Genomic DNA, 27,852 nt, shown 5'->3' with positions numbered 1-27,852 from the left:
GACCTGGGTTCGATTCCTGGGTTGGGAAGTTCCTCTGGAGAAGGGATAGGCTTACCTGCTCCAGTATTCTGGCTTAGAGAGTTCCATGGACAGAGAAGGCTGGCAGGCTACAGTCCCTGGGGCCCAACGAGTCGGACATGACTGAGCGACTTTCGCAAGTCTGACCAGAGGCTGGGGATGTTTAAACTCACAGCAGTTTAGCATCTTGTGAACTCATTTGTCAGTTTACTAAATAGTCTTAAATAAGATGACCCACGTGTCCCTGGCTGCCCTGAGTGCATACTTTCAGAGTCCCTACTACACCAGTTCCTGTTGTGTGCTTGAAATAAAGTTGACGAGGGGAATATTTTGTGTACGCTGATAAGAACCAGGGAGGAAACTCAGATAAACTGGGAATTTGAGGGTTCTCCTTGTTCAGATTTATACATCTTTTACAGAGAGTTGACATGGCTTGTAAGTAATCTGCTGCTCATTTTTTAAAAGGCTTTTTTGACGTGGATCATTTTTAATGTCTGTGTTGCTTCAGTATTGCTTCTGTTTTATGCTTTGGCTTTTCGGCCACGAGGCATGTGGGATCCTAGCTCCCTGGTGCGGGATCACGCCCATACCTCTTGCCTTGGAAGGTGAATACTTAGCCACTGGACCACGAGGGAAGTCCCCAGTCTGTTGCTTAGAAATGTCAAAGCAAATAACTATAATGGTGCCTAGTGACTGCCTGTTATTTCTTCATCTTTTTATTCATGAGGATTTAAAGAATTCTCTGGTTGAAATGGAAGGTGGAGGAAGACAAGGGAAGATTTCTTAAAGAAACGTACAGGATTTAATATGTGCAGATGCTCTTGATGTAAAAGGCATCTATGGATGACACTTGGTTTTAGCCTTATGAAAAGCAAACATACTGTAATGAAGGCACCATGTATAGTGATAGAAAATGGAAAACATTTTATAACCAAATAAAATATCGACGTTTTACTAACATGCTTTGACCAAAATGCTACTCCTGTTTTGTTATTTCTAAAAAAAGAAGATGAAAAGAGAAATTAATTCCAGTCAATCACATTTTCAAGAAACTATTTTTGAGCAAAATCTTAAGGTCCCACTTAAATAATGTTTTCAGCTTTTCTAAACATTTTATGACTGTGATTTTGTAAAGTGGAGTTCTTCAATGTAGGACCCTCAGGACAATTTATATGTTTTTTACTCGCTGCGTTTGCTGCAGTCTTGGGAACGTCACCCACATTCTTCCTGTTCATAAGCTGGAGTACATATAACTGACTTGACAAAATGGATTTAAAATGTCTCTGACTAAATTTAGTTTATGTAAAACTCAAAGGCATTAACATTTTGACTCAGGAAAGACGGATTACACAGAACACCTTTTTTTTTTTTTCCTGCTTCACATGAATTTCATAAACTAGAAAATAGGAGCCTGCCCTCCCCTCCTCTCCTATTTTGTAACAGACTCACTGTATAATTCAGTTCCCAGATATTTGTTGCTCACGACCTATATGCCAGGCCCTATTCTAGGTGCTGAGGACACAGCCCAGATTATAGCTGCCTTAGGGAATATTCATTCTTCCCCCGGGGAGACAGTAAGAAAAATAGAGGTAAATAGCAAAATGCCTGATTGGGTAGAAATTAATGCTAAGGAAGAAAAGCAGGGACAAGGGAATACAGAATGTAGAGGGTTAGGATTTTTTTGAATTATTTTGTTTTTAATTGGAGGGTAATTATGATATTGATGGTTGGGCTTTGCTGGTGACTCATTGGTAAAGAATCTGCCTGCAGTACAGGAGACATGTGTTCCATCCCTGGGTGGGGAAGATCTGGAGGAAGAAATGGCAACCCACTCCAATATTCTTGCCTGGAGAATGTCATGGATAGAGGAGCCTGGTGGGCTATAGTCCACAGGGCGGCAGAGTCACGCATAGCTGAGTGACTGAGCAACAACAGTATTATGAGGGTTTCTGCCTTGGTGAATGAATGAATCAGCCATATGTACGTGTCAGTCGCTTCAGTCGTGTCCGACTCTGTGACCGCACGGACTGTAGCCCGCCAGGCTCCTCCGTCCATGGGATTTCCCAGGCAAGAGTACTGGAGTGGGTACCCATTGCCTTCTCCAGGGGATCTTCCTGACCCAGGGATTGAACCTGGGTCTCCCACATTGCAGGCGGATTCTTTACCGTCTGGGCCACCAGGAATCAGTCAGAGGTACACCCATGCCCCCTCCCTGCCACCTCTCGCCCCATCCCACTCCTGTAGGCTGTCAAGGAGCACAGGCTTGGGTTCCCCGCATCACACGAGTTCCCACCGGCTCTCTGTTGAATGCATGGTGACGTGTGTTTCAGTGCAGTGACCAGTGATGGAGGGAGTGATGTTTGAGTGACTGGCCTGCAGAAGGGGTGCGGGGGTCAGGGTCAACCACCCGGCAAGGAATCTTCCAGAAGGGAGGAACCGGTGCCTTGTGAGTCTAAGGAGCAGTGAGGAGGCCAGTGTGGGGCGAACGGAAGGCTGGGGAGGAGTGGAGGTGAGGTCAGAGATGTGAGGAGGACGGCCTCGGATGCAGGACGCTGACTGGCTGCCGTAAGGACGTGAATCTTTGCTTTTCTCATCTGTGTGAGATGGGAGCCCCACCTGGAGGGTTTTGAGCAATGGGAGGGACATACTATCATGTGTGTTTTTACGAGGCCTTGCTGGTTGCTCTGTGGACAGTAGGCTTGAAGCGGGAAACACAGGAAGCTCTAGGAATAATCCAGATGAGAAATGATAGTGCTTAGGCACTTGTGGTTTCCCCAGCAGGCGGGGGTGGAGTGGGGGCGGGTGGGTCACTTTGGGGTTGTGGTTTGGGTGCAAGAGGAAGTGGGGATGAAGCTGATGTTTTGGGGGTCTCAGCCACTGGCGGGGAGGGGATTCACGTCTGTGCCCCATCTTCTGCTGTCTCGGTGGTTCTTGGGCAAGAGGAGGTTTTGGTGGCAGCGCAGTGGGGGACCGGGCGTGCTTGCGTGCTGAGTTTCTTCGGTCGTGTCTGACTCTGCGACCCCGTGGACTGTAGCCGGGGAGCGGTGCGAGGAGCGGTGCAAGGAGCTTTTTCTTTGGGCCTTTAACACTGAAGCTTCTCTCCCTCTTGTGAGGCGCTTCCTTCCTTCTTCAGCCTCTCCGTGGAGCTCCCCCTGCTCGTCCGCTTTGTGCTCAGGACCAACTGATGGCCCAGGAGAGGCTGCCCAGATGCGCCTTGCTTGCTGTGTGGTCACGGGAAGGCGGGTGTCATTCCTGAGGTTTCCTTTCTGACACCGCAGAGCATAATGATTGCTCGCAGAAGTTCACTGTCCTGAAGCGCCAGTACAATTGCAATTCAATATCTCCCGCCTTAGTCTGCATGCTGTGTTTTGATGGAAACTTCTAGGAATCCAGCCCCCTCCCGCTGGTGCTCACACTGACCGTGGGGATTGGGTTTAACACAGGGATGGGGAAGGTGGAAGGTGGAGATGCAGATCGACCTGGTGCAGAGGGGAGTCCCCCAAGCGCGGACTGGCTGTTTTTGAGTTTTGACCTTTGTCCGGTCAAAGAAGGAGGCCTGGCTGGAGCTGCCAGCAGCTTTAAAGCTGTATCCGTCACCCCGCCAGGGTCTGAACGTGGAGCCCATTTATCAAAACTTTTTGGTTCTCATTCCTTCCCCATAAGCTTTGCTTCTGTGGCTGGGGGAATACCTGGTTGGGGAACTAAGATCCCACGTGCCTCATACTGCTACTGCTAAGTCACTTCAGTCGTGTCCGACTCTGTGCGACCCCACAGACGGCAGCCCACCAGGCTCCCCCGTCCCTGGGATTCTCCAGGCAAGAACACTGGAGTGGGTTGCCATTTCCTTCTCCAATGCCTGAAAATGAAAAGTGAAAGTGAAGTAGCTCAGTCATGTCCGACCCTTAGTGACTCCACGGACTGCAGCCTACCAGGCTCCTCCATCCATGGGATTTTCCAGGCAAGAGTACTGGAGTGGGGTGCCATTACGTGCCTCATGGCATGTAGCTTAAAACAAAGAAAAAAGATAATTCTGTAGGAATGTTAAAAAGAAATTAAAAAATTTTTACATTGTCTCAATTATACCATTCGTATGCAGCTGTTTTCCTTTTGCATTTTATATCAAATTTATGTATTATTTTCCTTTTGTTGTTGTTGTTTAGTCACTAACTCGTGTCTGACTCTTTGCAAACCCATGAACCGCAGCACGCCAGGGCTCCCTGTCCATCACCAACTCCCGGAGTTCACCCAAATTCATGTCCATTGAGTCGGTGATGCCGTCCAACCGTCTCATCTCTGTAGGCCCCTTCTTCTCCTGCCTTCAGTCTTTCCCAGCACCAGGGTCTTATCCAATGAGTTTCAGCTCTTCACATCAGGTTGTAATCATTCTGTATATGGTAGTAATGTTTTGTGTTTTCTTCCGTTTATTTTGTGATAGATGTTCTCAGGTATCTGATTAAATTCTCATAATGTTGCAGACATTTTAGAATGGAAACTTGCAATTAAGACATGGGACTAGTAAAATAAAAAAAGAAAGGGAACCAGGGTTTCCAATTTGTTTGTTTGTTTGTTTTTTGTCAAGTAAAGAAGCAAAAAACAGGAAGGAAAAAAAAAACAAGAAAAAAAATCCTATTGTGCAGTTGCACAGCCTTTCTAAAGCACATTTTAACACCGAGGGATAAAAGGATATTATCTCAAAGGAAAGTGCCTTCAGTTCCTTTAGTTTAGCTTCATGAATGAAATTTCTCTTCTTCCAGTTTCCCTCCTGTTTCTCCAAAGATGCTTGAAAACCTCATGAGAGGACTTCCTGATCCAAAAACAGGGTCAAAGATTCCCTGGACCTGGTTAGTGACTGGAGGATCTTACTGATGTCTGTGTTTGTGACTTTGCTTGCAAAATAGCTGACTGATTCAGTGAAAACCAGTGAGAAAGCTGGGTGTTTCAAGTGGCTGATCCCAAATCCATCGCTTTTCACACAGGCGAAAGTGAAAGTCAATGCTAAATCGTGTCGGACCCTTTTGTAACCCCATGGGTTGTAACCTGCCAGGCTCCTCTGTCCGTGGGATTCTTCTGGCAAGAATCCTAGAGTGGGTTGCCATTCCCCTCTCCAGAGGGTCTTCCCCACTCAGGGATCGAACCTAGGTCTCCTGCATGGCAGGCAGATTGTTTACTATCTGAGCCACCAGGGAAGAAGCCACCAGGTGGAGCTTCTCAAAAGTCCCAGAACAGAGAGCCCCCAAAGTTGGCTCTGATATTTGTCTACTTTAGCGCAACCTTGTCTGAAAATCTTGAAAACTGTTCAGTTAGGAGAACATTGACATTGGAGACTCTGACATTTTTATGTGCATTTTTGGTGAAGGAAGATCTGATCTGGACACGTTTCAGATCTCTTCCCGTGGCAGAGGTACCCTCTCAAAGAAAAGCATTTTAGGTAATTCATGTATAAATTAAAAGTGTAACGCTAGACCCTGATGCCGGGAAAGATTGAAGGCAGGAGGAGAAGGGGATGACAGAAGATGAGATGGTTGGATGACATCACCAACTCGATGGCCGTGAGTCTGAGCAAGCTCCGGAAGTTGGTGACGGACAGGGAGGCCTGGTGTGCTGCAGTCCATGGGGTCACAGAGAGTTGGACACGACTGAGCGACTGGACTGAACTGAACTGAATGCTGTTGAACCGGCTCAGTTTGACACGAGTGCGTGTTCCCGGTGTCCTGGGCTGGACAGGTTTTCAGTATCACCCGGCCTATGCTCCTTCCTGAAATAAGACTGAGTCCCCTGCCTCCTCGGCTCAGCTGGCTCCTGCCCTGGCCCTGGCCAGGCTCACCCGTTCTTCGCAGAGACAGAAAGCGCTTCAGTACCTTTTTTTTTTTTTTTGATGTGGTTTATCTTTCACTTCTCAGGAGGAAATTCCTTCCAACTGGATCATAATTTTCTGAGGACTTTCACCAGATCTTAGAGTTTCAGGAATGAAAGGCTCATGTGTTTTATTCAGGAAACTTCCAGTTGCTGAAAGGGCTTAAATGTGGAGTATCAGATCCCTGTGAGGTGTGCAAAGATACTCTTCAAAAGGGCTTGAGAGAAAAAGGACAAAGCCCACACACATCAATGTCTTATTAAGCATTATTTTCAGTGCTGTTGCTCCGTGCCACTAGTGACTGAATGCAGAAAGATTTTTGACCATAATTTTGTACAATATATGATAATTTAATGAAACACTCTAATGATAAGGGTGGATTTAAATTACTATAAATATATAGGTTGCTGCCTTTTCAGTCCCCACCACTTCTACCCCCTGTTTAAAGTCAATATTTATCAAAAATTGTTTGATTTTCAAATGTCTGATGTTTGCACAGCTGTTTTGCTTTCCCCCCTTTTTTTTTTCAAAGTTCCTACATTTGCAGTGAAAGTGTCAAAAGTTAAAGGCTGAAATTAAATCAAGAAGTAGGAGGTTTATGCCCAGCGCAAATAACAGGATGCGGTGCAACCAGAAAAGACAATGGGAACGGCTCTGAAGACCTTCAAAGTCTTCCCAAGTTCAAAACACTCTTCATGAAATAGCTTCCTTTTTCAGAAGTGCTCGTGAAGCTTTGACTTCTGCTTATTTTGATTTTTTTATGCCTATGAATTTATTTTAAAGTCTTCTCTTATTATTCTAGGAGGAGACTGTTAGCGTCTCTCCTTAAGGTGGTGACGGGAAGTGCTCACAGAAATAAGAGGATCAATGGAAATAGGAACAGGAGTCCAGTGCTCATGGCAGCAAGCCAAGGGGCTGAGAAACCTGGGCAGTCAGGTCATCTGAGAACAGAAGCGGAAGGGGTTCCTCTGCTAGGTGTGGGACAGTGTCTAGTCATTATTCTAATCTCCGCCCAACTCCTATAACCGTCCAGAGTTTTCTGTTTAGCCTTTGGCAGTTTAAACAGGAAACGATATCGATATCTAACTGTCTAGCATTTGTGTCTGTCTCTCTCTGTGTCTTTCTTTCTACTGTGTATTTACTAATCATCCATCTACCTTTGTATTATCTATCTTGCCATCTCTCTGTCTGTCTGTGTCTCTGATTTTCTCTTCTGATGCATGACTAGTACAATCGTTCCATGAACTAACTTAGAGATTTGCTTTGATTTCCGTTAGGCTTCGCCAGACTTCGTAGATCTTTCGGGACCACGCTGCCTTCACGACTGAGCCTTCCCTTCACTTGCGTTCTTTAAATATTAGTTTGGATTCCTGCCTCATACGGCCCATGTGTTTTAGGCTCTGTCATCTGAATCACTGGGAGTGGGGCCTGAGGGGTGGGAATCCCGGGACCAATTATGGAATCCAGTGATTCTCTGAATCATGTGACATCCGTCAGTTCAGTAATACAAGCTGGTGAACCCTGAGTCCTTTGGGTAGGGATGATGCTTCTGGTGGTCTGTTGTTCCCCTGTAGACCTGATTGTTGTAGCCAGAAATGGGGGGAAAAATAATAGTGACAACGTGGGCATCTCAGAGCCAAGCATTTCCAGGTGGGGCTACACGCATGGACATGCTGGAATTGGAGAGCTGCCTTTCCATTTTCCATGAGCTCTTTCAGAATTTAAAGATTGCCTGAGGTCTCACGCTGTTATCCTGTGGCTCACCTATAGAAGATACCCAATGTTAGCTATTGGTTGTCTGGAAAAATGAAAACATAAACCAAGAAACAAAACCAAAACCTCTTGGCATATTTCAACAGGAAATGTCTCTTAATTGTTTAATTCTGTTTTTGACTAGTAGTGTGATTTCATGCTTATTAAGATTTTCTTATTATTGTGTTTCTTGGTCAAGTCAGATGGAACTTCTCGTCCCTGCCCTTCACTCCTCTCAAGAGCAGGCAGGGGTGGCTGGTAGGATTGATGAAGTCCTAGAGACAGGCTGCCACCTGGGGTGGGGTCACTCCACTGCCCGCTCTGGGCCCTGCATTGCCCGCTTCTGCGCTGCCTTCTATGGAGCAGGGGTGGGGGGCTCCCTGTGACACTGCCCTGGAGCTGTTCAGAGTCCTGTCTTTAGGGGACACTTTCTTTCTCACCCGCCCTTCCCTGTGGGGACATGCAAACCCAACCGTGAACTTTATTTTTTTACTTTTTAATTAATTAATTAAATTTTGTGTTTGGAAGTTTTCTCCTTTTTTAAATTGAAGTATAAAAAGTGAAATCCCTTATGATTATACAGCAGAAGTGACAAATAGGTTCAGGGGATTCGATCTGATAAGAGTGCGTGAAGACCTGCAGACGGATGTTCCTAACATTGTGCAGGAGGCAGTGACCAAAACCATTTCTAAGAGAAAGAAAATGCAAAAAGGTGCAATGGCTGTCTGAGGAGGGCTTACAAATGGCTGAGAAAAGAAGAGAAGTGAAAGGCAAAAGAGAAAAGGAAAGATATATCCATCTGAATGCAGAGTTCCAGAACATAGCAAGCAGAGAGAAGAAAGCCTTTTTGGGTGAACAATGCAAAGAAATAGAGGAAAATAATAGAGCAGGAAAGACTAGAAATCTCTTCAAGAAGATTAGAGATACCAAGGGAACATTCCATGCAAAGATGGGCTCAATAAAGGACAGAAACGGTATGGACCTAACAGAAGCAGAAGATATTAAGAAGAGGTGGCAAGAATACACAGAAGAACTGTACAAAAAAATCTTAATGACCCAGATAATCACGATGGTGTGACCACTCACCAAGCCAGACGACATGAAGTGTGAAGTCAGGTGGGCCTTGGGAAGCATCATTAGAAAAAGCTAGTGGAGGTGATGGAATTCCAGCTGCTGTTGATGTTTGTTTAGTCGCTCAGTCGTGTCCGACCCTTTGCGGCCTGTGGACTGCAGCACCCCAGGATTCCCTGCCCTTCACTGTCTCCCAGAGTTTGCTGAAACTCATGTCCATCGAGTTGGTGATGCCATCCAAACGTCTCGTCCTCTGTCGTCCCCTTCTCTTCCTACCTTCAGTCTTTCCCAGCATCAGTCTTTTCTAATGAATCCACTGTTTAAATTGAGTGACCAGAGTCTTGGAGCTTCAGCTTCAGCATCAGTCCTTTCAGTGAATATTCAGGGTTGATTTCCTTTAGGATTGACTGGTTTGATCTCCTTTCTGTCCAAGGGACTCTCAAGAGTCTTCTCCAACACCACAGTTCAAAAGCATCAATTTTTTGGTGCTCAGACTTCCTTATGGTCCAACTCTCACATCCATACATGACCACTGGAAAAACCATAGCCTTGACTAGATGGACCTTTGATGGCAAAGTAAATGTCTTTGCTTCTTAATATGCTGTCTAGGTTTGTCATAGCTTTTCTTCCAAGGAACAAGTGTCTTTTAATTTCACGGCTGCAGTCACCATCTGTAGTGATTTTGGAGCCCAAGAAAATAAAGTCTGTTACTGTTTCCACTGTTTCCCCATCTATTTGCCATGAAGTGATGGAACAGGATGCCATGATCTTTGTCTTTTGAATGTTGAGTTTTAAGCCAGCTTTTTCACTCTCCTCTTTCACCTTCATAAAGAGGCTCTTTAGTTCCTTTTTGCTTTCTGCCATAAGGGTGGTGTCATCTGCATATCTGAGGTTATTAATATTTCTCCTGGCAATCTTGATTCCAGCTTGTGCTTCATCCAGCCCACGGTTTCTCATGATGTACTCTGCATATAAGTTAAATAAGCAGGGTAACAATATACAGCCTCAACGTACTCCTTTCCCAATTTGAAACCAGTACATTGTTACATGTGGGGCCTAACTGTTGCTTCTTGACCTGTGTACAGGTTTCACAGGAGGCAGGTAAGGTGGTCTGATACTCCCATCTATTTAAGAATTTTCCACAGTTTGTTGTGATCCACACAGTTAAAGGCTTTAGTGTAGTCGATGAAGAAGAAGTAGATACCTTTCTGGAACTCTCTTGCTTTTTCAATGATCCGATGGGTGTTGGCAGTTTGATCTCTGGTTCCTCTGCCTTTTCTAAATCCAGCTTGAACATCTGACGGTTCTCGGTTCGTGTACTCTTGAAGCCTAGCTTGGAGAATTTTGAGCATTACTTGGCTAGCACGTGAGATGAGTGCAATTGTGCGGTAGTTTGAACATTCTTTGGCATTGCCTTTCTTTGGGATTGGAATGAAAACTGACCTGAATTTCCAGTCTTGTGGCCACTGCTAAGTTTTCCAAATTTGCTGGCATATTGAGTGCAGCACTTTCACAGCATCATCTTTTAGGATTTGAAATAATTGCTCAGCTGGAATTCCATCACCTCTGCTAGATTTGTTCACAGTGGTGCTTCCTAAAGCTAGCTTGACTTCACACTCCAAGATGTCTGGCTCTAGATGAGTGATCACACCATTGTGGTTATCTGTGTTATTTAGATATTTTTTGTATAGTTCTTCTGTGTATTCTTGCCACCTATTCTTAATATCTTCTGTTAGGTCCAGTTGAGCTACTTCAAATCCTACTTGAAACATTGCAAATCAATTATTTCAAATCAAGTATACAACAAAGTGATGCATACATATATTTTCTTTTTCATATTCTTTCCATTGTTCGTTATTTTTGTTCAATGACTAAATCCTGTTCAGCCCCTTGCAACCTAATGGACTTCAGTATGCCATGCTTCCCTGTCTTTCAGTGTCTCCTGGAGTTTGCTCAGATTAATGTCTGTTGAGTCAGTATGCTATCTAATGATCTCACCCTCTATCGCCCCCTCTGCCTGCAATTTTTCCCAACATCAGGATCTTTTCCAGTGAGCCAGCTCTTTACATCAGGTGGCCAAAGTATTGGAGTTTCAGCTTCAGCATCAGTCCTTCTAGTGAATATTCAGGGCTGATCTCCTTTAGGATGGACTGGTTGGATCTCCTTGCAGTCCAAGGGACTCTCAAGAGTCTTCTCCAACACCACAGTTCAAAAGCATCAATTCTTGGGGCGCTCAGCCTTCTTTATGGTTAATCCCATTACAGGTTATTACAAGATACTGATTGTAGTTCCCTGTGCTATTCAGTAGAGCCTTGATTATCTATTGTATACACAGCAGTATGTATCTGTTAATCCCATATCCCCTGTTTATCCTCCCACACCATTTTCCCTTTGGTGACTCTAAGTTTGTTTTCTGCGCCTGTGAGTCTCTGTTTTGTAAAAAAGTTCATTTGTGGCACTTTTAGGCTCTGTGTCCAAGTGATATCACATGGTATTTGTCTTCCTCTAAACCTCAGGGTGGGAGTAGTGGGATGTCTCTTCCAGCCCCTGTTCTGTAACAGGCAGGTGCTTCTGGTTGTGCTGTGATCAGAACTTTAATGCTCAGCTGTTCTTTGAGTCAGATGTTCCCACTCATTGCTGTGTAGTCCCAGGTGAACCGAAGCTGGGGGTGGGTGGGGGGGATGATGGGTCTGTTACCAGCCTGAGCCCCTCTAGACCCTTCTGCCTCTCCGTGTTTATCCAGGCGTCCATGTCGTTTTCTTCTCTGTGCCCAAGCTCGGTCCCCACTGCTCCCTGATTCTGTGTCTTTCTGTCTCCCCATTTCTTGCACAGTCCAGGTGGGCTGTTGCTCACTCCTGCTTCACGTGCCTACTCCCACCTGGTTTAGTTCAAGGCTTTCCTCCTGTGGCCTCAGCCACACCTGTGAGAAGCTGGGCACCTGTGTGTCACAGGTGCTGGGCTGAGTGGAAGGCATTGCAGGATAAACTTTGTTTTCCCCCAAGTTCATGGTTCAAATCTGTGTGTCTCATCCTCACCCCAGTCTCTTTCCTCAGCGCTTCTAGGGACTCAGGGGCAGTCTAATTTTCAAGCACTGAGAAGCCCAGATTAGTCTAATCAGTGCAAGCCTGTCTTTCAGTCCATTTAAAGATCCTTTGCACATTCAGCCTGTCTCAGAATCAGCAAGTCCAGGGCCCATGGGTGGTCCCTGTCCCAGCCCTGCTGTTCCTCTCCTCCTCCCCCCTCTGCCTCTGCACTTCAGGACCGCAGCAGGAGCGCAGCATGGCCAGGGACTGTTGGAAGCCCTCTCCCCAGGGCACTGTGCTTTGTAAGGCTCTCAGCACGGCAACAAGGAGATCCAACCAGTCCATCCTAAAGATCAGTCCTGGGTGCTCATTGGAAGGACTGATGCTGAAACTGAAACTCCAATACTTTGGTCACCTCATGCAAAGAGCTGACTCATTGGAAAAGACCCTGATGCTGGGAAAGATTGAAGGTAGGAGGAGAAGGGGACGACAGAGGATGAGATGGTTGGGTGGCATCACTGACTCAATGGACATGAGTTTGAGCAAACTCCGGGAGTTGGTGATGGACAGGGAGGCCTGGCGTGCTGCAGTCCATGGGGTCGCAACGAATCAGACATGACTGAGCGACTGAACTGAACTGAAGCACTGGATGTCTTCCGTGGGGCAAGTTGAAAGGTTCTCAGGGCTTTAAAGGGACCACAGCCCTCCGTGGTGTGGTGATGCCTCCAGGCCTATCTGCTTCTGACCCCCTCCTCCTGGTTTCTCTGCCTCTGGGACACCGGCAGCTGCCTTCTCTCAGGCATGACTTGGTCCTGAAGGCCAGCATCCAACCTTGCAGAGGATGCTCAGGCCGTTGCCAGCAGCTCTCCATGCTCCCACCAGGCCTCCCCGGCCTGTCTGCTCTTGGGTGGCTGCAGGCTGCCCCTCTGAGGGATTATTCCTCTGGAAGTCAGTCCCTAGACCCTGGCCACTTGGAACCTGGGGTGCCTTGTGAGGCTTCCCAAATGGCTCTTCTGAAACTTCCCAAATGGCTCTTCTGAAACTTCGCTCACTTCGCTCACTTCGCACACTTTGAGCAGTGTGCGCGCTTGTGCATGTAAGTGATATAATTTCATATCTGTCTTTGTCTGTCTGACCTGTTTCACTCCGTAAGATAAGAATCTCTAGGTCCGATGTTCCAATCTTGATTCTGGAATTTGCAGGGCAGGCTGGCAGGTGGGACACTCAGATAGGGTTTCTGTGTTACATTTAGAGGCAGAATCCTCTCCTCCTCCTAAACCTAGTCCCGCCTCCCACCCCGGCTTACCACCAACTGATTGGGTGAGGCCACATTAGGGAGGGTAATCTGCTCTATGTCAGGTCAACTGATTGTAGATGCTGACCGCATCCACACAGTGCCATCACAACATAGCCTCGACTGGTGTTTGATCAAACAGCTGGGCACCAGAGCTTATCCAAGACTTAACCACACAGCATGGGTTACAGGCCTGGCTCCTTGCCCTTTTCCCCCAACTCTGAAGGGCCAGATCAGCAGCAGAGCACCCCCAAGGGTGGCCTGAGGCTTTCCTTAGGGCTTCCTCACAGCTCATCTTTCCTCCCTGCCCAGGCCTGCTTCCTCACCCTGCATCCACAAGAGCTGATTCCAAAAGCACATGCCGTCAAATGCCCTAGATCTTTCTCTCTGACCCAAGTTCTGCTTCCCCGAGAACCCATCCTGCAGAACCACTTGGTTGGCAAAGCTGAGGTCAGGAGTGCACACCCTGCCTTTACTATCCTGGGTGCATAATCCACGCTCACTGAAAGCACTCACCTTTAATTGACCTCTATGCAGTGTGCTAAGTTGCTCAGTCATGTCCGACTCTTTGTGACCCTACAGACTGTAGCCCGCCAGGCTCCTCTGTCCATGGGATTCTCCAAGCAAGAATACTGGAGTGTGTTGCTGTGCCCTCCTCCAGGGGATCTTCCCAACCGAGGGATCGAACCCATGTCTCTTATGTCTCCTGCGTTGGCAAGTGGGTTCTTTACCACTGGTGCCACCTGGGAAGCCCAACTGACCTCCAAGAGGTGATTATTAGGGTGACTCCAGTGGATCGGATATTTAAAATTCACAAGTAATCCCCCCAAACTTCTTGGAACTTCTCCATAAACCGTTTTATTCAACGAATCCAATAGTTCACGCTTACTGAGCACTTGCTATATTCCAAGAACTCCTAGAGTTCTTTAAATATCTTAGCTCCTTTAATTCTCCCAACAGACTTAGGTTGTTGTTTAGTCGCTAAGCCGTGTCTGATTTTTTTGCGAGCCCCATGAACTTCAGCACACCAGGCTCTTCTGTCCATGGGATTTCCCAGGCAAAAATACTAGAGTGGGTTTCCATTTCCTCCTGCAGGAGATCTTCCTGACCCAGGGAACTGACCTGTGTCTCCCACTTGGCAGGTAGGTACTTTATCACTGAGCCTCCGCTGGGGAGCCCACGGACCTTTAGGTAGATGTTACTGTTGTATCCGTTTTATAGATGTGCATGGAGGAGAGGCTAAGTCACTTACCCAGGGTCACACAGCTTGTCTTTCTCTCACTCATGAAGCTGTAAATGTGAAGCAGGGGTAGATGGAAAGGGGTGGTGGGGTTGTCCTGCGTTCACTCATCCCGCTCAGCACCCGGTGCGGCTGCAGTGTTTTCCGGGTCCCGTGTAGACCGAGAGCAGTGGATTGGAGAGTGACCAGACCCCCTTTCTCTGCTTTGAAGAAAAGTTCTGTGGAGCAGGGAGCAGGCCGGTGATCACAAGGAGAAAAAGATGATGATGTTAGTGAGAGAAGCTGCGCTCTCCTCCCTGGCCTGATCAATAGGTGTCTTCTCAGCTTTCCTCCTAAAGGAAATCAGTCCTGAATGTTCATTGGAAGGACTGATGCTGAAGCTGAAACTCTGATACTTTGGCCACCTGATGTGAAGAGCTGACTTATTGGAAAAGACCCTGATGCTGGGAAAGATTGAAGGCGGGGGGAGAAGGGGATGACAGAGGATGAGATGGTTGGATGGCATCATCGACTTGATGGGCATGAGTTTGAGCAAACTCTGGGAGTTGGTGATAGACAGGGAGGCCTGGCGTTCTGCAGCCCATGGGGTTGCAGAGAGTCGGACACGACTGAGCAACTGAACTGAACTGAACAGCTTTCCTCTGCGAGGGACTCAAGGCATTTTTGACTGGCTGCCTTGCATTTTTGGTAAACATGGATGGACACAACGGGGTGGAGAGTGGGTAGTGTGATGTCTGGGCCCACGCAATGTCTGAAGCACTGGCGAGGGAAACTTCCTTGTCGGAGGGTCCACACGACCTGGCCCCGCCTGACATGACACTCTTGAGTCTTCCCATGAAGGCCACAGTGGCCGGCTGAGATTTGAGGATGTTGATTCGGAGAGTGGATTGCCAGAACTTAGCATTTTGGAGACATCTAGTAAACTAAGGGACTCTTCAGAGAAGGCTGGGAGGGCGTTAAGGCAAAGATTGGCTTGCATGTGTCCGTCTGAGTGGATTTTTGTCTTTGGGGTATGAGTTGGTTCTGAGCAATCAGCGTAACAGCATTCAGCTCTTTAAAGCAGGGGTCCCCGACCTCTAGGCCGCAGACTGGTTATCTGTCTGTGGTCTGTTAGAAATTGGGCCACACAGCAGGAGGTGAGCAGTAGATGAAAACATAACCACTCCCCTCCCGCCGCCTATCCATGGAGAAATTGTCTTCCTTGAAGCCAGCCCCTGGTGCCCAAAAGGTTGCTCACCACCACCCTAAGGGACATCTGTGCATTCATCCTCTTGGTGTTCGGCCACTCAGTCGTGTCCGACTCTTTGTGACCCCACGGACTGCGGCACACCAGGCGTCCCTGTCTTCCACCATCTCCTGGAGCTTGATCAAACTCAGATCCATTGAGTCGGTGATGGCATCCAACCATCTCATCCTCTGTCATCCCCTTCTCCTCCTGCCCTCAATCTTTCCCAGCATCAGGGTCTTTTCCAATGAGTCGGCTCTTCATGTCAGGTGGGCAAAGTATTGGAGCTTCAGCTTCAGCATCAGTCCTTCCAGTGAATATTCAGGACTGATCTCCTTTAGGATGGACTGGTTGGATCTCCTTGCAGTCCAAGGGACTCTCAAGAGTCTCCTCCAACACCACAGTTCAAAAGCATCCATTCTTCGGTGGTCAGCCTTCGCTATGGTCCAACTCTCACATCCATAGCCTACTACTGGAAAAACCATAACCTTGACTAGACGGACCTTTGTTGGCCAAGTGGTGTCTCTGCTTTTTCTTACTCATCTTGGGCTTTATCCGAAAGAGGATCGTGGCTGTCAGGAGGGGGCCCTGCAGTGGAGATGACACAGAAAGGGTTCAGGGAAGCTCACCTCCCATTTGTCTTCTCTGCTGTTGAACCAGCAAGTGACTTTTCTTCCACAGGAAAGAGGGCAAGGTTTACAGAATAGACGGAGCTTTGGTTTGAATCCTGAGTTCCAGTCCCTGCTCGTCCACTTAGCAGATCTGTGACCTTCCCAGGCCTCCGCTTCTTTATCAGAGAAATAAGGAGCGTGATAATCACCTCCCGGGCGCTCAGTGAGCCAGCCTGTGATCAGTGCCACTGCAGGCTGCACAGCCTGGATGGTGCCTGAGGCCGTGCCCACCACGCAGGGAAACTGCAGCAGCCTTGCCGGGTTAACTGGCTTCTGGTGCATTTTTTTGTTTTTAATTTGAAGATTAAGATTCTTTGTCTGCCACAAAACCAGAGGGAGAAGGGACCCATCCTCTTTTTAGACTGACAGAGCCTGCCAAGAAGAAATGTTTCCCCGTTTCCAAACCTGGTCACATTTCAGAAGGTTAGGCTGGCAAAGAGAAGTCCAGGTATCTGATGGCTCTTTTGCCCAGCGAGAGGAAGCAGAGTGCTGAGGGAACGTTAAGTTCAGTTCAGTCGCTCAGTTGTGTCCGACTCTTTGCAACCCCGTGAATTGCAGCACACCAGGCCTCCCTGTCCGTCACCAGCTCCTGGAGTTCACTCAAACTCATGTCCATCGAGTTGGTGATGCCATCCAGCCATCTCATCCTCTGTCGTCCCCTTCTCCTCCTGCCCCCAATCTCTCCCAGCATCAGAGTCTTTTCCAATGAGTCAACTCTTCGCATGAGGTGGCCAGAATATTGGAGTTTCAGCTTCAGTATCAGTCCTTCCAATGAACACCCAGGACTGATCTCCTTTAGGATGGACTGGTTGGATCTTGCAGTCTAAGGGACTCTCAAGTGTCTTCTCCAAAACCACAGTTCAAAAGAATCAATTCTTCGGTGCTCAGCTTTCTTCACAGTCCAACTCTCACATCCATACACGACCACTGGAAAAACCATAGCCTTGACTAGACGGACCTTTGTCAGCAAAGTAATGTCTCTGCTGTTGAATATGCTATCTAGGTTGGTCATAACTTTCCTTCCAAGGAGCAAGCGTCTTTTAATTTCATGGCTGCAGTCACCATCTACAGTGATTTTGGAGCCCCCCAAAATAAAGTCTGCCAGTGTTTCTTCTGTTTCCCCATCTATTTCCCATGAAGTGACGGGACCAGATGCCATGATCTTAGTTTTCTGAATGCTGAGCTTTAAGCCAACTTTTTCACTCTTCTCTTTCACTTTCATCAAGAGGCTTTTTAGCTCCTCTTCACTTTCTGCCATAAAGGGTGGTGTCATCTGCATATCTGAGGTTATTGATATTTCTCCCGGCAATCTTGATTCCAGCTTGTGCTTCTTCCAGCCCAGTGTTTCGCATTAGCCTTGTATGAAACTCAGCAGAGATCTCGGGTGCTGACACCCTGAACAGAGCAGAGTGTGAGCTCAGCAGGAGGGAGTGTGGGGAGAGAGGTTCAGGCTCTGCTCCCCAGGAGGGCATAGAGACCCTTCCCTGCAGCCCCTCTCTTGGCTCCCATCTTGCCTCCTGCCCCATGGAGCTCTCTGCAGAACTCTGGGGCTCCGAGAAGCTATAGATCAAGCCCCAGAGCTCCGGTCCAGCATGCCCAGGTCCTCCGCCCACGGCTTGAGAATGCTGTTTGTCATCCCTAGACTGGATCAGGGTGCCCCATCTTCCCCTAGAGACCCCCTCCTTGCGTGCCATTCCCTCTTCTCTCTCCCGAGGGCCCCCCAGTTTCGGCATGTCCTCTGCCTTCTGCCCTGCTCCTGGCTCTTCAGCTGCCTTGCCTTCACCCCCAGCTGGACCATTTAAGCAGCTCGCTCTCTGCCGTCAGCCGCCTCGGGGATCTTCCCCGAAACCTGTATGGAATGCTCCCCTCTGCAGAGGCACAAGCACCCCTCAGTTGCTGTTTGCAGAGCAAGGGTCACCCTTTGCAGCCTGTCCTTCTGGGCCCTCCCTCTGGCTCCATCTGGCTGTCTGCCATCCGCACAGGCCTTCCTGCCAGGTCCAGCCAGGTGCCCACCGTCCCGCTGCGGCTTCTGTTACTTCTCCACTTTTCTAGCACGTCTGAGGAACTGAGCCAGCTTCTCTCCACAAACCTCTGTCTGGACCCGTTGCTCTGCCTTGAAAGTCCTCCTTGACGGCCGCGGGGGAGGGCAACGGTGATGTAGATGTCGTCAGGCTGCTCGCGGCTTCTCTGCGGCCCAGTCAGTAGAGAGTCCGCTTGCAATGCAGGAGACTGGGGTTCAATCTCCTCGTTGGGAAGATCCACTTTAGAAGGAAACGGCAACCCCCTCCAGTATTGTTGCCTGGAGAATCCAACGGTCAGAGGAGCCCGGGGGGTTGCAGTCCGTAGGGTGGCAAGAGTTGCACACGACTGAGCGACTAAGCCACCAGCACTGTGCTGATGGCAGAGGCTTTGACTCACACGCAGCAGTGACTGTGCTGAGTCCCCTTTGGAGACGTGTCTTCTGCGGTCGAGTCCCACGTGATGGCCTACGTCACTTATTCAAGCTGCCTGGACTGTCCTCCTCCTCCAGATCAATCGAAGTTCTTCCTGATTTTCATCATCTGATTTAAATCCTACTATCCGAAGCTGAAGCTCTCTCTTCCTCATCCCTGAGCTGTCCCAATGCTTCTTACCTTACTTTCTGTGTTGCCCTTTGGGCTTCCCTGGTGGCTCAGATGGTAAAGAATCTGCCTGCAATGCGGGAGACCCAGGTTCGATCCCTGGGTCAGGAAGATCCCCTGGAAAAAGGAATGAGAAGCAGCTCCACTACTCTTGCCTGGAGTATTTGATGGACAGAGGACCCTGGCAGGCTCCTTCCTTCAGTCCGTGGGGTCAACAAAGAGCCGAACAGGACTGAGCAACTAACGTCGCCCTTTATTCTATATCATAAAACATTAGGCCGCAAGGTAAGCAACTCTCCCTCAAGGCATGAGAGACACAGTGTGGAAATTCTGTGTCTGGGTGCTGTCCTCAGTTAGCATGTACTGAAGAACTGATGCTTTTGAACTGTGGTGTTGGAGAAGACTCTTGAGAGTCCTTTGGACTGCAAGGAGATCCAACCAGTCCATCCTAAAGGAAATCAGTCCTGGATGTTCATTGGAAAGACTGATGTTGAAGCTGAAACTCCAGTACTTTGGCCATCTGATGCGAAGCGCTGCCTCATTTGGAAAGACCCTGATGCTGGGAGGGATTGAAGGCGGGAGGAGGAGGGGACAACAGAGGATGAGATGGCTGGATGGCATCACCGACTCGATGGACATGAGTTTGAGTAAACTCCGGGAGTTGGTGATGGACAGGGAGGTCTGGCATGCTGCAGTCCATGGGGTCGCAAAGAGTCGGACAGGACTGAGCGACTGGACTGAACTGAACAGCAGAGCTCCTTGATGGTGGATTTCATGAAGGGTTCTGTGCGGAGGGAGTGCACAGCTGTGCAGCCAGAGGCGCATTATAAACCTCATGTCTGGAGTGTCAGTGAAGGGCGTTTGTGTTGAGGCTCACAATTTCTGTTTAAATACATAAGAAGTTTTAACGATCTTTCTTTCCAAAGTGTGTCCAGTACCTCGGAGGCGATTTGAATGCAGTTGTCTTAAAGAGTCAAAAGTCAAACAGAAATGGAAAAGCTGGCTTCTGTGCTCCTGGTGATGAAAATGCCATCACCAGGGAGCCAGGGTGTCTCAGCCAAGCCGGTGGGCATAGACCGACCTTCAGGACGAGTTCAGGGTTCTTTGAATTTTCTCCCTCTTACAGAGCACAAGGAAAGCTTTCCCGCTTGGTACTCTCTAAGGGTTTAGCGATGTGTTTGCTTTTTAATGTGTTTGTCTTTATCAGTAAAGACAAATAATGTAATGAATTATCTGCATTATTAGAAAGTCTCAGTGTTTTTTTTTTTTCTTTCTGCCTTTATCAAGTTGATTTTTCTTAGGAAAACTTCTGACTCTCCTGATCTGTCTCTTCAAACTCTGTTCAAAATAAAGACATCTGAGGAAGCTGATAGCAGGAATTTCATCTGAAAACGTTACTCTGTAATGTCACTACATGTAATCTCTCTGTTAATGTAAATTTCTTTCCTTTTGCTCTGTTACAAATCCTCTTCCTACTCAGGAAGTTCACATTTCTCATTTATGACACTGAGATGGTAATTACAATAGCAATTACCTTGGCAATTAGTTATTTTATATCCTACCTCTAAAGTAATTATGCATGGTTATTATTTAGCTGCTATAAGTAGTATCCGACTTTTTGTGACCCCATGGACTATAGCCTGCCAGACTTCTCTGTCCATGGGATTTCCCAGTCAAGAATACTAGACTGGGAAAAAAAAAAAACCCACTGGAGTGGATTGCCACTTCTTTCTCCAGGGGATCTTCCTGACTCAGAGATAAAACCCACATCTCCTACATTGACATGCAGATTCTTTGTCACTGAGCCACCAGGGAAGCCCAATTATACATTTATAACATTTTAATTTTTTTTTCTGCCCAGTGTTGTTAGTTTAAAAATATGACACAAAGAAATAATGAAATAAAAATGTGAAACAGACCTCATTGCTCACAAAGGTGGCTATCGATACACTTAACTCTCTCTTAAGATGTGACCTTGTGATTACATCAAGACAAAATTCATTCTGAAGGCCAAGATTGGCTTCTAAAACAGACTTTGGGATTCTGTTCCCAAAGATATATTTTGTTTGATGGACTTTCTTAGAAATACATCATGTTCCTTTAATCTGTAGCCTGCTTGTCAGTTGTCTGCCGTTATGAAATGACTAAATATTTATGTTTTTCCAGTTGAGCTTAAGGGAAAAAAAAAAAAAAACCCCGACTCTGTTAAATGTGTTTCCTATAACAGAAGGCTCAGTGTAAAACAGGAGAGAAGTAGTATTTATAGCTGTTTTCCCTTTTCTAGATGTCACCAGCCTTTCAAATCTAGCCTGTTTTCCTTCAGATGTCTCACTTTTCCTGGGGACCTCGAGGCCGACCATGGTCCCCAGCCCGAGGGGCGGTGAGCTGTTTGGGGGCTGGTGGGAGGGGTACCCACTGAGCCCTCTGTGCAGGCAGCTTGATCAGCTTTCACATGCACATGGCCAGGCCTGGGGGAGAGAAAGGCCCAGTGCTGACTCCTCCTAGAATATCATGGGCTCCAAAGGAATATTGCTGTCTACATTCATTTTGTTCTCTTCTCAGGAATAATAATTTAAAAAAAAACCAAGAAGAGGCGGGTAGGGGATGGATTGGGAGCTCGAGATTGACATATATATATAATACATATATACACACTACGGGCTTCCCTGGTGGCTCAGACAGTAGAGAATTTGCCTGCAACGAGGGACACCCGGCTTTGATCCCTGGGTTGGGAAGATGCCCTGGAGAAGGGAGCAGCAACCCACTCCAGCGTTCTTGCCTGGAGAAGTCCGTGGACAGAAGAGCCTGGTGGGCTGCAGTCCATGGGGTCACAAAGAGCTGGACACAGCTGAGCAACAACAACGAGCAATTTGGATAGCGGGCAGATTGAGGAAGCAGCAGAGCTGATGCAGGCGCCGTTGCAGAGTGCTGAGGCGGCTGCTCGGTCTGCAGCCCCACGTCCCGAGTGTCTGCCCTGCCCACAGGGAGAGGTCACCGGGGCTCAGCTGCTGGCAGAGCAGCTGTCTGGCTGAGCTTCGCAGATCCTTGCCGTCACCTTATGAGTTGCCAACAGTGTCAAGGCCCTCGGTCTCTGCTGGGCTTCTGGTCCGCCAAGGCTGGTGCCAGCAGACTTGCTGGAAAGATTGCCTGTGTCTCTGTTCAGCTCTGCACCTGGATATTCTGTTAGGTTTTTGAAATTGCCCACGATAGGAATAGATAACTTCATGTGTGTGCACATGGGCTTCCCTGGGGGCTCAGACAGTAAAGCGTCTGCCTGCAGTGCGAGAGACCTGGGTTTGATCCCTGGGTCGGGAAGATCCCCTGGAAAGGGAATGGCAACCCATTCCAGTATTCTTGCCTGGGAAATCCCATGGATGGAGAAGCCTGGTAGGCTACAGTCCATGGCAAAGAGTCGGACACGACTAAGCAACTTCACTGGTTCACTGGTGTGTGTATGCTCAGTTGCTAAGTGTGTCTGACCCTTTTGTGACTCCATGGACTGTAGCCTACCGGGCTCCTCCATCCATGGAATTTTCCAGGCAAGAATACTGGAGTGAGTTGCCATTTTCTTCTCCAGGAGATCTTCCCGACCCAGAGATCAAACCCTTGTCTCCTGCATTGCAGGCAGATTCTTTACCCGTGAGCCACTAGGGAAACCTAGTTATCCCCAGGAATTGCCAAACGCCTCCAATCAGGGGATTACCCCCGTGGAGCGAGTTGCTAAACACATAGTAACACATCACTTCTGAGATGCGGGGATCCCTCCCTCCTGCTAGAGCTGATGTTATGCCCTGGCCTTTCCTCTGACTCTTCCTCTTCCTCTGTCTCTAGAATCTGTCTCTGCTTTTATGCCTTTCCCTCCATCCTACCTGTAAATGCACCCCTTTTTCTCATCTTGAACAAACCAGCCAGATAAACGAGATAAACCTTCTTCTAATTAGATTGTAATCTAATTGAGGGCACGACTGAGTCTTGTGCACTCTAGCTGTTGGCCGTCTCTTTTCTTTCCTCTTTATTATTTTATTTATTGTATTTTTTGGCCATGATGTGTGGCATGAAGGATCTCAGTTCACTAAACCTTCACCCCCCTGTAGTGGAAGCTCGGCATCTGAACCATGGGGCCAACCCTGGCTGCTGGCAATTTCTCACACGCGGTAGGCACGCAACCAGTGTTGAACTGGTGAACACCGCAGTGCTTCTTCCCTTGAACACTCTTCCCCTTGTCTCCCTGTCCATCAGCGTCTTTTGTGAATAGCCTATGTTGACCTTCACACATCCTCCCAACCTTCCGCTAGTGAACCTTTGGAAACTGGCCACGTTGTTGGAGGTCACCCAGAGGTTGTTGACTTGCCATGTCTAGTACCATTTATTCAACATGTGTGGTTGGTTGGTTGACTTGCTCATCTTTATTCAGCTTTCTGCAGATTGATGCTATGAACTGTTCCTGCCTTACTGAGGGTCCTCCTTGGCATCCAGGGCTGGGGCCTTTTCTGACACTCTCCTCATTCTCTGACTGCTTCTGCCCCTGTGCTTGGCCACCCACTTTTCCTCTGTCAGTTTCTTAAGTAGTTCAGATGCTGTGCTCAGTTGGATCTGCCTGGCTCCCTTGGAGAAGGACGTGGCAACCCACTCCAGTGTTCATGCCTGGAGAATCCCAGGGACGGCGGAGCCTGGTGGGCTGCCGTCTATGGGGTCGCACAGAGTCAGGCACGACTGAAGCGACTTAGCAGCAGCAACAGCAACTCCCTTGTGGGAGATTTTCTGCAGCTGAGGGGTTGAGCCAGGTGTTGGGGGTGTTGGTATTTGTGATTGTGCTTTTACAACCTTGTGCTTCCCACTCGACCCTGAAGTCACGGCAAAGCCCACCTCTAGGCAGGGCTTAGTTCAGTGATTGAACTTGGAGGAAACGGACTTAGTGCATATTGATAAGTGGATGCATGGAAGATGCATAATGGATGGTGGGTGGGTGGATGGATGGATGGATGGATGGAGGAATACTTGAGTGAATGGATGGATATGAAGGGCAGGTTGAGCTTAGATTGTGGAAAGAGACATACACCAATGTAATTTCTTAATTATAGGGGTAAGTCACCCAACATCTCTGAACTGTTCTCATAGCCAAAGAGCCTCTCCAGTGTGCCTCCCTTTCACACTCATGCCTTTGCTCATCTGTCCTCCTCTGCCTTGCTCCCCTACTGTACTTTCTGTCTCCTCTTGCGTACTTTCCTTCCCATTCCGCCTATGGAGTGCCAAGTGCCCATGATATATCACCCCTTTGAAGAGCCATTGCCACTCCATGATGCTGTGTGCCTAGCAGAGACGTTTGAACACAGACACAAGGCGCTGATGCTTTCTGCCTTCAGGACTGACTAATCCTGTTTTCTGCATCCTGAGCAGAATCCCGAGGTTTGTCTTCGCCTTTTCCCAGAGTGTATGGTTTTATCCCCAGTCCCCTTCCTCTCTTGGTCCTGAGATGGCTCAAGGGTCATACAGACAGGACAGTAGCAGATGACCTTTCTTTGTTGTCCAGGAGACTTTCTCCAGAAGTCTTCTGGTCACTTCCCCCGGGGTTGAATTGGCTAGAATGATACTACACGCTCCCTTTTAAGTCACCCAGGGGCAAGAGGAACAGGTGCCCAGTGATAGGAGTTGCCCCTGAAGCTGGGGCAGGGTCAGACCTCCCCAGGGTGTTTTGGGGGTTGGGCTCCACACCCAGGTGGCATTGGGTTTCCTCTATTAGGAGAAGCGGGCGCCATTGTGTCTGCTGCTTTTGCCATTTACGCGGAAAGTGAAAGTGTTAGTCGCTTAGTCGTGTCCAACTCTTTGCAACCCATGGACTGTAGCCCACCAGGCTCTTCTGTCCCTGGGATTCTCCAGGCAAGGATACTGGAGTGGGTTGCCATTCCCTTCTCCAGGGGATCTCTCCAACCCAGGGATTGAACTCAGGTCTCCCGCATTGCAGGCAGATTCTTTCCCATCTGAGCCACCTGGGAACCCTGCCGATGGGGATGGGGCTGTAATCGGATGAATGGGGTCCTCGGTGACAGTTCACTGTGTCTGTCCCTGGTGTTGCTGGTGGGCGTGACGCCTTTTCGCCAATGATGGCTGTTGTTCACTCAAGGTCCAGGGTATTTTCTGGCGAGAAGGCAACTCTCTTGGACAGCTGGTTGTCCATCTTACCAGAGGTTAAGCTGATGATGCATTCACTGTTGCTGACGCAGGTGGCCAGGAAAATCTCTGTGTAGGAGGCGACCTCTGGTCCAGCGTGTTTGGGGAACGTGAAGGTTGCACTTCTCTGAACACGAGACGCTTGTGTCTGTCTGCATGGCACGGCCACAAACGATTGTCCATTGCAGTTGAGCAGTCTCCTGGCTGCTGGTGGTCAGTACCAACCTGGCTTCAAGCCCAGGTCTCTCTGTGCGCCATGGCTGCTTTGCAGATTAAACTCTGCCCTTGAGATGCTCAACCGTGTCTGGCTTTGACCATTTCCGAGGGGAATTTTCCGCCGATCACGATCACATGTGTTGCTCTACCTGTCATTGTGCAGAACGCCGGGCTTACCCCGTCTGGGAGGTACTGGGGTTCCTACCACTTGCCCTTGACAGGGTTGGGCGCCGTGTTTCTTGTCATCTGCCCTTTGTGGTACCAGGGGCTCTGTTCAGCTGGCTTGAGCAGCTTGCTCTCATAGCAAAGTTCTCAAATGGCTATGTTTTTTGAGTTCCTGAGTCTGGTTTGCATAATTGTCTGACGTTTCTGCTTTGATTGGGCCGGCTGTTAACCTCACGCGGCTGGTAGCGTGCCTTTCTCTGGCAAAGTTTCTCTCTCCCCAGACTTCGTGACATCTCTTTGGATCCTTTGAGGCCGCTCAGCTGGCTTACGGGTAATTTACCTTGTCAGATAAAGTGCCCTCTGGGTAGATGAGATTTTAACAACATTATCATGCTAATTGAAAAATACCCGTTGCACATATTTAATAGAACTGTCTCTGGCCTTAGCTCTTGTCTTTAAATCGAGCCCACCAATATTCCATCGGAAATCAAGTGTTTCTTTTGGCAGAAAAGAGGTTTGGGCACAGAAGTGTACTATAGGATGTCAGTATAGGAATTTGAGCCCAGGCTTTTAAAACTCATGTTGCCTTTGCAGCGATTAGAAACTAAATACTGTTTTAACCCTTTGTCTGTGGAAAGCAGTCAACCAAGAAATAATCAATATTGGCTTTTGGGTTTAAAAAGGAGGAAATTTGGAGACACCTTAATTAACTCAAGATCTGTGCTGCCAAGCAAAGCATGGCCTAATTCAGGCTGACCCCCGCCCCCTTCCTACAGAGCGGCTTGTCACCAAGGAGGGAGGCCCTGTGGCTCCATGGGGTAGATGGCTCTCCCATTATCACTGTGAAGACAGCGAGTTGCAGCTGTGCTTAGGATCATTATGTAGCTCTTCTGTGATTATCACGATGAGTATTCTTGATTCTGAAATTTGGAAAATAGCCTTGATTAGAAGGAAGAAAGTAAGACTCCCTGTAGTTCATGTTGGAAAGTGAAGGACCAATTCCGGCTGTGATCTCAAGCTCCAGGAGCTGGTGATGGACAGGGAGGCCTGGCGTGCTGCCTTCCATGGGGTCTCAGAGAATCAGACACGACTGAGCGACTGAACTGAACTGAACCAAACCTCCTTAGAGCCTTCTTCCTCCTTCTCTTTCTTCGCTCTGGTTTTTTTGTTTTTGTTTGGAGTATAGTTGATTTACAATGTCAGTTTCTGCTCTACAGCAGACTGAATCAGTTATGCATACACACATATCCACTGGTTTTTTTTCAGATTATTGTCCTATATAGGTCATTGTAGAGTATTGAGTAGAGCTCACTGTGCTAGGCAGCAGGTTCTCACTAGTTGTCTACTTTATATAGTAGACGTGTACATCTTTGTCAGTCCCAATCTTCCAGCGTATCCCTCCCCCACTCCCCACCCTCCGTGACCGTAAGTTTGTTTTCCACATCTGTGCCTCTGCCTCTGTTTTGCAATCTCTTTCCCCCTCGTGTTTTTCATTCATTTTATTTTCTTTTTATATAATATTGGAGTTCAGTTCAGTTCAGTTGCTCAGTGGTGTCCGACTCTTTGCGACCCCATGAATCGCCAGCACACCAGGCCTCCCAGTCCATCAGCAACTCCCGGAGATGGCTCACACTCGTGTCCATTGAGTCAGTGATGTCACCCAACCATCTCGTCCTCTGTCGTCCCCTTCTCCTCCTGCCCTCAATCTTTCCCAGCGTCAGGGTCTTTTCAAATGAGTCAGTCCTTCGCATCAGGTGGCCAAAGTATTAGAGTTTCAGCTTCAACATCAGTCCTTCCAATGAACACCCAGGACTGATCTCCTTTAAGATGGGCTGGTTGGATCTCCTTGCAGTCCAAGGGACTCTCAAGAGTCTTCTCCACCACTAATATAATATTGGAATCAGACTATACACATATGGATTTGTATCATAATTTTCCCAATTTCCCCCTAGGAATTTGGATTTTCCATGTCCTACCAATCCCTTTGCCCCACCAGTTGGGCCATTGACATTCAGGGCCTCTGGGGTGGAGTGGGAGGCTTGGCTGGCCTGTGAAACCATCTATAAATAATATCACCCATTGCAAATATTGATTTTGATGCACTACTTAAGGCATTTTCTAATTTGAAAATATTTTCAGCTGAAAAAGCTGTCATTTGCAATTCGTCATGTTATGAGGATCCTGTACTAAATATTTTGGGATTGGTTATTTGACTTGGAAAGTTGCAGAAGCACAGAAATTCCTGTATCGCCAAAAAATAAGAGAATGGATTTTAGAGCCGCTCTGACAGGCATATTCTAAGAAAGACTTTTTTAAAAAATATTGCTCTCATCTTAATAGTGCTCTATGCTTGCAAAAAATATGGGTCCTTGTGGCATCTACACATTATAAAGACTGTTTCTTTCATGTGACTGAAAAAGTTGTCTAATTGTGGTTCTCAGGATGTTGAATAAATCCCATCACTCTTTGGAGCAGAAAGCAGTGCTGAAATACTGATCTGGGGAAACCATTATTACTAAACCTGGGAGCTGGGA

At 47.9% G+C, this 27,852-nt stretch overlaps 1 protein-coding gene across 4 annotated transcripts in view; it reads left to right on the top strand.

Annotated features, from left to right (window-relative positions):
* Positions 1–27,852, top strand: part of ERG (ERG, ETS transcription factor) — a 322,032-nt gene that overhangs the window by 52,191 nt on the left and 241,989 nt on the right. The gene's annotated exons all lie outside the window — the stretch shown is intronic.

This window comes from Capra hircus, chromosome 1 (assembly GCF_001704415.2).
Source record: "Capra hircus breed San Clemente chromosome 1, ASM170441v1, whole genome shotgun sequence".
In the NCBI taxonomy this organism is placed as follows: domain Eukaryota; kingdom Metazoa; phylum Chordata; class Mammalia; order Artiodactyla; family Bovidae; genus Capra; species Capra hircus.
Note: the sequence above shows the minus strand (reverse complement) of the source record. Positions and strands in the feature narration are given on the sequence as shown.